Source organism: Kryptolebias marmoratus, linkage group LG9 (genome assembly GCF_001649575.2).
Source record: "Kryptolebias marmoratus isolate JLee-2015 linkage group LG9, ASM164957v2, whole genome shotgun sequence".
NCBI lineage: Eukaryota > Metazoa > Chordata > Actinopteri > Cyprinodontiformes > Rivulidae > Kryptolebias > Kryptolebias marmoratus.
Window position 1 is genome coordinate 3914332 of NC_051438.1, and position 13522 is coordinate 3927853.

Consider the following 13522-nt stretch of genomic DNA (forward strand, 5'->3'; position numbering starts at 1 on the left):
GGGGGGGGGGGGGGGGGGGTTCCTGTGTTAAAACAGAAGGTAATAGACTGAATCTAATTTATTTTCTCATATCTTTTGCACGATCCATTGAGGCAGAGGGAGTTTACAGCAGCTAATTTCTTTCTTTTTACATCTCTAAGATTTCATCCTACTGTTTGTAGTTTCATTGTATTTTTTAAGTCTTTAAATTATGTTATTCTTTTGTACAAAATAAGACTGAACAGATTTGAACTGGGGGAAATTATTACACAGCTGTAATTTACTGTTTTTTTATGATCTAAATATTTTATGAAATAAAACATTTTTTTTGCAACTTTGTTATTTCAGCCTGATGCTACAATAATTTCCTCAGTAATCTATATTCAGTACTTCATAATGACAAGGTGACATCACAATTTATAATATTTTATTAAATTTATATATATAAAGAAAACTTAAAACACTGAAATGTCACATTTCCAGAAATATTCAGACCTTGAGCTCAGGTCACCCCCCACCCCCCCATGACATGTTTTCTCACCCTTATTGGAGTCCACTGATAAATTACGCTTATTGGGCATGAATGGTAAAGGCACATAACTCGCCATTCTAGCTGATAATCAGAGCCAAAACAAGTCATGTGGTCAATTGAACTCCCTGCAGAGATCAGAGGGAGGATTGTTGCAAGGCTCAGATCTGGGGAAGGCTACAAAAAGTAATAATCAAAGCTGTAAGCAGCAATGAAGAGTCTTCACAAATTGGCGATGCTCCAGGTTGTTTCGCAATCCCAGGCAATAGGCAATGCCATCTCTATGCAAAACAATCTCCTAAATCTCTAGAAACAGTTTGCTCAAATCTAAGCCATGGAAGAGCAAAACAAAAGCTTCAAAATAGGGACTTAATTCAAAATGGCCAACATCCATGAGCAAAACAATACCAAAGAATAGTGCTGGGCGATATAACGATACATATCGTGGGGACGATAGAAAAGTGTCTATCGTAATATATTTTCTTATATCGTCTCTATCGTTTTTATCGTCTCTATAGTTTCTGTCGTTTCTATCATAATTGTATCAATGATTCATGTAAATGTTTCATAACGTAGGCTACGACGAATGTATTAGTGTTGTCACTTTGCAAACATTCAGTTTATGTAAGTGATAAATATTAAGAAAAAATAACAATTTTGCGAAGAACCTCCGTTTTGCAACATGACTGCTTAACGTGTGGGTTTGAGACATGCTTTACGGCAGCAGCTTTCGCGTTTTTTTTCACCAGAAGTGCTGAAAGATGGAGACGCATGAAGTATCAAACTCGCGGTCGCAACAAGTAGAGACAGCTAGCAGGCAGCACAAGAAGAAAATATGCTAACACTGCTAATGCTAATGCTAACTGTGCTATTAGACTGTTTTCTCATCTGACGCCAACACAACAAACCTCTTCTATCACCTCACTCTATCACACGAAAAAGAATATTTAACAATCCAAAAAGTGCAAGGTCAAACAAGTTGTAAAAGAGCTGGGGAAAGTTGTGAAAAGGAAAACTATAGCCGGCCGAAGATAATGGAGTCTGTTGTCATTTAATACTGTTACATCGTAACAGGTACATATATATTGCTGCACTAAAATGCAGCAGATCTCATTTGTGAAAGTTCAGTTAAATGTCACTTCGAAATAAAGCTTGAAAATGGTAAGAAATTAGATTATTTTTTCATATTTTTCAGAGAATAACTGACAACGTACGTAATTGCGGTATATCGTCATATATATCGTTATCGTGATATAAAATTATCCATATCGTGATATAGGATTTTTTTCATATCGCCCAGCACTACCAAAGAACATCATCTTGTTATCAAGATCTCTAGGAGGAGTTGTTCAATAATAAGGGTAACAAACGACAAAAGTGGCAGCAAAATGGTATCTTCAAATCAAAATGACTGACTTCCTGTTTGTTTAAGGACAATGATGCAGGAGACGTTTTGTATATGTAGGTGTACCAAATTTCATACTTGTACATGGAAGAAAAATAAAAAAACACAGCAAAGGGTTTGTTTGAAATATTCTAAAGGGTGTTTTTTTATTATCATTTTTACTGTGCTCCAATAATTTGTGTGTGTACATACACTCACCGGCCACTTTATTAGGTACACCTTGCTAGTACAAGGTTGGGCCCCATCTGCCTTCAGAACTGTCTTAATTATTCGTGGCATGGATTCAACAAGGTGTTGGAAACATTCCTCAGAGGTTCTGGCCCATGTTGACATGCTAGCATCACACAGTTGTTACAGATCTGCCAGCTGCGCATCAATGATCTGAATCTCTTGTTCTACCACATCCCAAAGGTGCTTGATTGGATTGAGATCTGGTGACTGTGGAGATCTTTGGAGTCCAGTGAATGCAGAGCCATCAGACCTGGCAATATTTTTCCAATCTAATATTGTCCAATTTTGGAGAGCCTGTGTGAATTGTAACCTCAGTTTCCTATTCTTAGCAGACGGGTGTAGTCTTCTGCTGCTGAAGCCCATCTGCTTTAGGATTGGACATGAAGTGTGTTTAGAGATGGTATTCTGCATGTATTTGTTTGTAGTGGGTAGTTTTTTGAGCTACATTTGCCTTTCTGTTATCTCAAACCAGTCTGCCCATTCTCCTCTGACCTCCGACATTAACAAGTCTTTTTTTATTCGCACAAATTCCACTCACTGAATATTTTCTCTTTTTTGGACCATTCTCTTTAACCACATTCAAAGTCACTTAAATTCTCTTTCTTCTCCATACTGTTGCTCGGTTTCAATTTCAGCAAGTCATCTTCACCACGTCTACACGTCTAAAGGGACTGAGTGGCTGCCAATAGATTGTCTGATTAGCTATTTGGATTAACATGCAATTGAATAAGTGTACTGTGTACTGTTTTCTTTACCCACCTTTCCTTTCAGGGTAGCTGGTGCCTATCTCCAGCAATCACTAGGCAAAGGACAGGGTACACTCTGGACAGATTGGTAGTTTATTACAGGGCCACATGGACACAGACAGCCATTCAAGACCACTCTCACATCTAGTGACAACTAAGAATTACCCATTAACATAATGTGCATGTTTACAATCTGTGGGAGAAAACCCACAGATGCTCGAGGAGAACATGCAGACTCTACACATAAAGGCCTCAGATTGGTTGTGAACTTGCAACCTTCCTGCTGTGAGGTGACAGCTTTAGCCGCTACTCCCAAATGCTGTCCCTGAGTTAATTCTATGTTAAACTGTTTCATGGTAAGAAGTCAAATTTTGAGCTCTAGCCACACTCAAGTTAAGATGAAAACTTGGGAATCTGCTAACTTTTAATACCCATGTCTTAATGGTATATTGACTAAGTTTGAAATTGATACAGTCACACAGGTTGCTTGAGGTAAAGGCTCCAAACACAGCCATCAGGTGAGTACAGGAACAAGCTTTCATTAAATAACACAGGAGACTTGCCTGGACAGTTCTTATGCTGAACAACCACGTTAATGCAACCACACCACAGAGAAGAACTGAACAAACTAAATCGAGGAAGAACTAATTGAACACAAGGAACAGGTGTGTGGTAACATAACACAGGGGAAACAGAACCTGAAAACCTTAAAAAATGAATGATCCAATCCCAACATATACTTAAAAACCTCTAGAAGAAGCTTGTTTACATGTAAATGGATGACAGCATTCAAAATCACAAATTAAATTCAAAATGACAGCTTCCTAGTTGTTTAAGGAAAATGTTACGTGAGACTTTTTTTGTAGTTTGTGGTGAATTTGATGTACAAATATAGAAGTTGGTTCATTTATCAAAGTAAAGGAATATAAAATGGTTATTTTGACATTTCTAGGGGGCATTGTTTAGCTATTTTGCTGTCCCCACAAATTTTGTGTATGTTAAGGTCTAGTCAAAAAATATTCATGGATATTTTGGTGTAAATAAGATAAAATATGTGGAAGTTACAGTAATATCGTTAAGATCAAAGTTTTCCCTACCTCCGCAACAACACCGTACAGCAAAAAGACGTGGTTTTTATGTCAACATTTTACCTGTAACAGTTTTAAGTTGATATGGTAAAGCAGCCCCATGACCTGGAAAGGAGAAGTGGGTAAAAAAAGAGATTAAGTATTAAGTAAACCACAGGATTTCCTGTTCTTAGTGAGTGGGGCTAAAACAATGGAATTATTAATATTGAGGACCAGACTGTGATCAAACAGCTGCATTTTTGTGTAGATCAGATGTTTGTGTCTGTTAAAACAATTTGTGGGTCATGGTGAGACATCAAAGCTTGAGGTCTGGCCACTCCTATACCCTATGACAAAAACTCAAGTTGTTTTAAACTTTTAATTCTTCATGCCTTAGTAGTACACTGACCAAATTCCAGGCCAATACTTTAAAATCTCTTGGAGTTTGTTCAAACAAAACTACCAAATGTGGTAATAGGCAGTGCAGATCTTCCTCAACCTGGTTTTGTTTTTATCTCTATGGGGGTCCTGGGGGATGCCCCACCTCTTGTTCTTTTTCTTGTTCCTGTCATTGAGGGAGTCAGGGCCAGCCCACTTTCATTAGTTTCAGTCACTGAGAGTAAATTTCTGAGCCTCTTCCATCTTTTTGAGCAGTGTGTAGAAGCAAAAATCTGACCAGTGTTAAAGCATGCAAATAAAATAACCACAGAACATAACCTGGTCAAATCTGAACATACAGCATTCTAACTCTAAATGAAAATGTTCGTTTCATTTAATACTTTCATTAAGCCTGGGATGCCTCTAACAATGGCCTTCATTTTCTGATCATTTACATCATACACTTTTTCGAAATAGGCTGATTTGTAAGTGCACAAAAAAGCTAATGTCATCAAGCTAAAATGTTTTTAAGCTCTCAAAAGCTGACCTTCTACAGAACCCTATTCCTTGTTCAAGTACAACTCTGAGTAGTTTTTTGATGTCATTGGTAATTGCACTTATCACAAGCCACGATTAATATGTAAAAGTAACAACAATGGAGGTCAAAGCTTTCATTTTCAGCACAGAAAGAGACACTTGAATTCATGCCTGTATTTGCCTGGAGGACTCTCATTAAAAATATGACCATGCAGAAAGAAAAACAAGTTATTTGATATAACTGGTGCAGATTTTATTCCTTCCTTCAGCTGCTCCCTTCTGCAGGGGTTGCCACAGTGAGCGTACCCACATGGAACATTTGGCAATTGCTTTACACTGGATGCACTTATACCAAAAAAGGTCCTAAAAAGGTAATAAAACCCAGGTACACAGGCACAGGCAATTACATGATTGCCTGCTTTTTAATGGCAATGGGTGATAACTACAATTACTAACAAAACAGACCACAGAAAACTAGATAGACTTTTTCTAAGCAAAAGACAAAAATCATTTATTCTCCAATTTAAACACATTACAGAAATGAGATTTTAAATTGATGTATCAAATAAAGAGACTTTTTTTAATGGCAGCAAGAAAATTTCTTGCCTATTTACATTGCTTGAAACATGAAATCATATACATAGAGAGAAAATTGAATTTGTGTCACATACACATTCACACACACACAGGCACACATGCAGTTATACTAATCTCAGTAAAATAGCAACACAGATGTTCCCTCCTCCACATAACACTTTTCTCAGCACTCTTTTTCTTTTCAGGGAGTTTTAAATGCACAGCTGATCTGAGTTAAATGCCAGCTCCCACCTGCACTCTCCAGTTTTGGCTAGTCCAAAGACATAACAATACCAGCTCATTTTTTTAAAAGTCATTGTATACTATGTTCCTTAACCATGAATACTGTGTTTATTTTCAACATTAGACAGCCTTTCTCTGTACCCTGTCTAGGACTGAGATGGGAAACAATTCTATAAATGAAAAGGAAGTTGTGGGCATATTTAAGCATTATTGCTCCATAATGCCTAATGCTATCCAGGATTTATTTTGTCTCAGCTGCTGAAATGTCTCCCTGGGTACTGAGAACACCCAGATAGTGCCAGCGAGGAAGCCGAAAACCAATAATTCTGGCTAGGCCATGAAGCTCAATTGGATTTATTGCCGTGCTCCTTCATCGGTTTAATAAAATCCCACTCTCCATTCCCTCATGCCAAATCCCCAGGGTGTTTGTACCTACAAGATCACAAGCATCAGTCATTAAGGTAACTAGAGAAACTGTCTCTACTATTCTTGCTTTTTAAGACACATGAAGCATATTTTCTGCTAAAATCTTAAATGGTTCATTGAAGATGTTGTAACTATTGTGTTATAAAGGATCATTTTAGAATGTGGTTATTTTGGCAAAAGTTAAAGTGACTGTCTTCATCACAATAAAAGAATAGTTACAAATTTGAAGAAATGCACATTTTTGTCCTATTTTTCTGGAGGAGGGGAGGGGGGGGTGATTGGATGGGGAAATAAAGTTTCTCTTGAAATGATCAGAGCCTAATCATAACTGTGGCCAACTGTAAACCTAATTTCCAGCATTTCTACTTTTTTATTTTTATAATATCTTCTTTATGCAAATAAAACCATGCAAATAATACTGTCACAGCACCAAATGGAAGAACATGTGTCCATACTTCTTGGCTTAAACTTTTAACAGCATTTATTCTGCTGAGGTGATATGTCTGAAATAGACTCCTATATGTCATCAGCATCATCAGCTTAAAACACCACATTTACTTTGCAGCAGAGCAGTTGTCATTCTGTTGTCTCTTACACTAACTGATACATTTTTTGTGATTGGTCCTTCAATCAAACAGGGTTATGCTTAGGGTTAGACATGCATTGTCTATATTTTGGATCAATAACAAACTGCTCTGAATCACAAACTGATCTCAGGCTGTTGGCCTGTAAGCTAGTGTTGTCATTGTCGTTCAAATGAACAAATCTTTTGAGTGAACGAACTGAACTAAATCACTTTATTCACTGATTTGTTCGTTATTTAGTTCAGTTGAGTTCAGCGGGAATGGAACTTCAGTGTTCTGTGACTCACTCATGACTGCCACCGAGTACTGATTCATTCAGTGTACGGACTGCTGATTCGTGCATGTGCAGAAACAACAAACTGCCGCAGAGTACTGATTCCTTCAATGTACGGACTGCTGATTCGCGCATTCCCAGAAACACCGTTAAGCGACCTGCTGATTCACGCATTTGCAGAAACAACGTACTGCCGCCAAGATGGGGTTTTTTGCCGCCGAGATGTGATAGACATTATAAAGAGTAGACCCTGCATAGGCAGAAGATGCGTCAGCACTGCACAGCTTATTTCTGTTCAAATCAACAAACTGTTGATGTCAGGGCTCGGGACATAACTTTTCACAAGATGAACATATTATATTTGTATTTTATTTTCTCTTTGTCTATGATACGTACCATTGAATGAACTGCTGATCCGCATACGAGCAGAAAACACATACTACCACCAAGGAGTGATCCATTTCTGTTTGAAAGATGTGGATGTTGGTCTCTCTCTGCATCTTTGAAATATGTTTGCATGTAATATAAGCCCATGTGGGCTGGGAATCTTTTATGGTGTATGGCACAAAAGAAATAAACTAAACTAACTAGCTAACTAACTAATAAACTGTGTGAGCTGAAGGATTCGGTTAACAAATCTTTTGAACAAATCATTTTGATGAACTGATTCTAGTGATTCAGTTCACTTAAAGGAGCTGTCGTTCCCATCACTGCTGTAAGCAGCTAATACCTCTTAATGACATCACAAGTTCACGTCACGTTTGAACTAAAGGTTCCTCTTTATCATCTCCTTCTCTGTGAAGATGTCATACTCTCCATTTGCATTTCTTTTAAAATTAGAAATAGCTGGCAAAAAAGTCCTGTTTTGGGTTTTTTTTGCGTGAAGCAAGTCCATCGCAGTAATGAGGGTCGGAGCAGTGCTTCTCTTTGAAGAGGTCTGAACCTGAGTTCTGATAGTAATTCCCACATTGGAGCTTATGGATCCAAAACTGAGGAAGGTTTTTATTTTTTGGGAAGCCAAAAAATGAAACTCTTGTGGTATTTTGTGGCCAGTTTGAACAATTAATTCCAAAACACTGAACTATATTGTACCGGTATTTATCCACTCACTGATGAATGGCTAAATGCTGTAAACCTCAGCAGCTCTGTGGACATCACACATCAGGGGGGTCACAGAAAAATACAAAAGCACCAGAGTGGTTACTTCAGTGTTCCGTTTTACAACAAGCATATTTTATGATTGTCTTTCAGCTCATGTTGGCTTCTAAACACTTTACAGTCTTCAGTTCTGCTTTAAAGGGTTAGGCATCTATTATGTGAAACGTGTGTGTGTGTGTGTGGGGGGGGGGGGTAAATTGTGAATTGTGTTTAAGTGAAGTGAAGTGAAATTTATTTATATAGCACTTTTCCGCTACAAGGCGATTCAAAGAGCTTTAAAACAAAGAAACAACAATCAGATACATAATCAAATACAGAGGTACATCATAGAAACATATCAATCATGTATAATCTAAATGAAATATAGAATAACCTAAATAAAATCATGAAACTAAAAATATCTAAACATGAGCTAAGACAGTCAAAATATGAGCTAAGATAAACTAAACTAAACTAAATGTACAGGAAGGCTAAATAAGCTAACATAAACTGAAACATGACAATGCTAAACTAAGGATACAACATGACTAATAGTACCAAAAGGCCTGCTAAACAGCCAACATAAGAATTACTAAGATAACTAAACTAAAATCACGATAAAGTTAAAGCTGAACTAAGCAACAATTAGGAATCTAACAATCTAAAATATGAGCTAAGATAAGCTAAACTAAAATAAATGTACAGGAACTAAACACACTGGCCATCCCCCCTACCAGTGTCAGTTATTTCAGAGGTGGAAATCAACTTTCAAGTCAGCTGACCTTGCTAAGGCAGCAACTTAGTAAATGTACCAGCCTGCCAACCATGTTACTGGCCCTCAGATCACTTTTTTTTTGTATCATAAAAAGGGACAGAAATAACTTTTAATCATTTTTAGGGCTAACAAGATTTAACAGAAAAAGAAAAAAAAGATTGTTTCACATGACTAATTATGGTTGTAAGTTTAGTAAATCTATAACTTTAGTTTAAGTACAATATATCACAGTCTAAATTTGAAAATCATTCTCCTATAAGGACTTTATTTTCTTCCTCAAAGCTCATGGACATAAGGTTGAAGAAGTGAGCATGTTCAATGCACATAAACATGTCTTCATGTTTGATCATGGCTTCTTCTAGGGATGTATGTTTCTTGCCAAAACAAGATTTACAGTTTTTCTTCATGCTAATATCATGATAATACTTGTGAGGGACATGAAACAAAGTTTTGTCAGTGTAATGCTCAAGGCGCTCAAGTTTTGATCTGAGCTTAGAGTCAGATTTTGAGCCGCCAGAAGTCACAGATCACATCATTGCTCAATTTGCATATTTGGTTATGTTGATCAGACTGTAGTAGAGAGGAATATCAATGTTGGTAAGACAAAAAACAAGTAATTAACACTCAAAATATGTTTAAAACTATGAATAAATTTGATGAAATAATTTTATACATTTAATGTTTTGTCTGAACCCACACTACAAAAATCAATTTGGTCAGAATTTCAAAATGAACCAAAAGATGATTATGTGTTGTGTAATTGATAGCTCTACATTCAACCCTAGTCTTTTATCCAGGGTTGGGACCACAGGGATTTATTTTAGCCCAACAGTGTCAGTGATAAAAAAACATTACATTAAAAATTTTTTTACATCCTGCTTTGTAATCCAGGGCGAGATCAGCCGCAGCTTTGCACATGTGTGACTTGTATGCTATGTAGACACAGAGTTGAGTGGGTCTCCTCTCTGCTGTGTGACTGACAGCTGTCAGAACTTGGGAAGTGGGAGGGGCTTGTCACTAGATTTGTCACTAGTCGCTTTTTAGAAAGAAAAAAAAAGTTGCTAGAGGTGTCTGAAAACTCAATATGGCAATCTTTGTGAAGTCAAAAGGAAATACACTTTGTTTCCATAGCTGTTCATAGATGATGAATAAAACAGGTGAAATATTGATTTTGTTTATTTAGTGTTAGAGAATCATGTTTTGTTTTTGTTTTATTTTTTTCTGTAGGGAAAGATGAGGAACATAGAAATGTACTTTAGCTCACTAAAGCTACTAAGAAGTTGAGAGACGAAGTTGGATGTGTTTCAGTCCAGTAATTTGTAATAAACATAACTGGTTGATAGTAAACTGCTATCTGAACCCAAGTAAATACTGTTCTTTGGTTACAGAAACACCGCGGCCTCCTGCTCGCTGTGTGTTCACCCAGTCTTCAATAGAGTTTTCAAGTTCGGGCCACCGGCTATGATTACCTCTGAAAGCTTTTGTCGTCTTTTTGCATCGAGTCAGTTCTTCACGCTGTTTTCTCCACCGTCTCTCCATTGATTCATTTATGCCTAAATTACGTACAGCTGCTCGATTTCCGTCTTCAATCGCCAGACGGATTGCCTTTAACTTAAAAGCGGCATTGTATGCTTTTCTTCGAGTATCTTCCATGTTGATGAGGGTGAGTAAAAATGACTGATTTACAAGACCGTAACTAACTGTGAAAGTGAGCATGATGTATCGCACAATTTCATTGGACCTCTGTGAACTACTCTTCAATTTCATTGGTCCACTGTTTTTGGCGCAATGAAAAAAAAAAACACGTATTTGCCGCACGATATTATAAGCCGCAGTGTTCAAAGTGTGGAAAAAAATCCAGAATTTATGATAAATGTCATATTCTTTTTTTTTTTCCTTTCATTTTACTTTAAACAGGCAATACCCATCCCAGAAGCACAGCCAGAAATACAAACTGTCCTTTTTACTGCAGTGGCTTAAAGGCAGCAGGTTGTGTACAGCAAGGTTTGGTTGTCAACTGGTGCCTTCACCATGAAATTAAATAGTCAGAAAATCACGTTATATTGTATCATTTATAAAATTTAAACAGTGTCCTACAGGCCAGGAGTCAAACAAAAAGTTTACTACAAAAAAAAGGTACTGTATGTCTCTTTTGCTAAGAATAAAAGCTTTAAAAAAAAGAAGTTCCGTGCCCATTCGAACACATTTATGTGTTTGTGGTGTGTTAAATGCAGCTTGCAGCCAAGTGTTTAGTCGGTGGCCTCAAAGCGCAGGACAGCACCACAACGCATCCAGTCAGAAGGAACACTACAGAGTCTCAGTGTGGCTCTGCTCGATCACAAAAACAGGCAGCCGTGCTGTTTTCTACTCAGTGTGAGATAAATGTGTAAGCAGTTGCTACCAGGACCACAGCCAAACAAGCCTAAAATTTACAACCCTTTGATGATACTTTGACATATCCTGCTGCTTGCGTGGTTTTTTTTTCTCCCCCTCCCCTGCTCCCCATTTGTAAATGTAATACCAGGGCTTTTCTCTGATAGCCTGACAGACACGTACAGTATTCAAGCTGCAGCTGGAAAACTTCCTATTTCTTCCGGTTTGTGAAAAGCAGTTAAATTAAACATGTGCACACTTCTACATGGGAGGGGTGATCACCTGCTGCAAATGTATTTGTTGGACTAGGCTGGTTGTTGTGATTTTTTTTAAAAACCTTGTCTATATTTTGCTTATTTTTTTAAGAGGGGGTTTCTGTTTTTTTTTTTTTAATGTATTGCAGGGTTTTATTTTCATTTGGGCATCTCACTTTTTGGTTTCCAGGATCCCATTTTTCTCTAGACTTTTGTCTTTTGGCTGTGAGAAACTCACAGAGTGGATGCAATGGGTTTTATTCAACATCAGGTGGTGTAGAAATGAGAGGTGGTAGGGCTGAACTTATAGAGTTAACATCTTCCTTATTTTCCAAATAGGTCACCTCTGCTTTACCATTTAGCAGCCTAGTAGGCAAATGGCTTGTTTCGCCTTGGTATTTTCTATTTAAGCAGTTACTTTCAGCTGCATTTTTTTCAAGTGTTGGGATGATTGTAATGTAGCTGTCAGGATTTGGGTTTTTGGTTTTCAGTTAGTTGCTTTATGTTTCAGTTGGTGTTTATTATTTTCTGTTATCTTGTAGTTTGGTTCGTGTTTTCTTCTACTCTTGTCTCATGTGTCTGTGTTTGTTTTCATTTTCATTCCCCCAGCTTAGTCATCTGGTTACCTGTCACTCCCATCTCCACCTGTGAGCAATATTAATCATGTCACCTGTCTCCACTTACCTGATTACCCTCAGCACTTAAATACCCGGTCATTTCTCCCACTAGTCGTTGGATCATTGTTTGTTGTTTGCCTTCGCTCCCCGTGTTTCTTTGTTGCCTTCCCTTGTTATGTATTTGGATTTTTGTTAAGTTTCAGTTGCTGCCACGTCAGCTTTTGTTTTGCTTATTTTTCATTATTTATTAAATTAGTTTTTACTTTTCGTATGAGTCTGCGTTCTGGGTTTGCTTCTGCCTCCACCGCTCCTGACAGTAGCACACATTACTTTGGGGTTCTTTTAAGTCTAGAAGATCCAAAACAATAAAAAACACAATATAATTAGAAAAAAACAGCCAAAACATTTGAAACACAGCACAACACTTGGTTAACAGCTTTGAGGGGGTGGAAAGCAGAGAGTCTTGCCGATCCAATGGGGGTGATGACGAGTTGACAACAGGGGGAGCGTTGTTGTTTTGCAGGGCCGAGAGTAGTGTTACTCAGTGCACATCCAACGGTACGAATGAGGGGCAGTTGTCCCAATTCTCATAATACTGAAAGCAAAATAGTAGTGTGGGCAGGGGGCTAATGTGGTGGTAGGGAGACACTGCTATGACTGTTTTATTCTAAACTTTTACAGTCCTTGTGATCAAAAAAATGTATGCAGGCCTATAATTCTAATTATATAAAAGTAGCAGATCCTTTAAAATGTAAATGTACAAAATATTGCTGTTATATCTGTCAATTAAGCTATTTTACTTACTTTCATCTCCTTCCAGAGATGCACATAAGAAGTAAAGAAACCTGTTAATGTGACCTCTCACACTATTAACATGGCATTGATACAATTTTAGAGCTTTCAGGCACTGAAAAAAATGACTTGTTGCAATTTTTTTTCCAGTGAACTTAAACAGATTCAAGAAGTCTGTGCAAATATGGTTCAGTACAAATACATGCACTGTTACATCATGGTGGTATTTAGAGAGCTCAGTATTTTCTGAGGTGGTACTCAGGTACTAAAATCTTTGAGAACCATTGATGTATGTGTATGTAATGCACTCTTCCAAACTGCCCTTTCATTAAAATGACATAAGATGCAAGTATTTATACATTTGCTGACATTTAAAGTCATTGTAGGAAAATGTGGGACCAACAGAGGAGGAGCTGATGAGTCAATGATACGTTCTGTGGTTGCCTCTGTGATGCTGAAAGATGGTATAATTTGAGATGTGACAGTTTCTCTTGATGCAGCATTCACACTCTATTCCTGTTTTTAGTTTTGCATTCTTCTGCATACCTGGTGGTATTTTAGCCATTCATAATTCAAAATGGGTCAGTATGACAGCACAG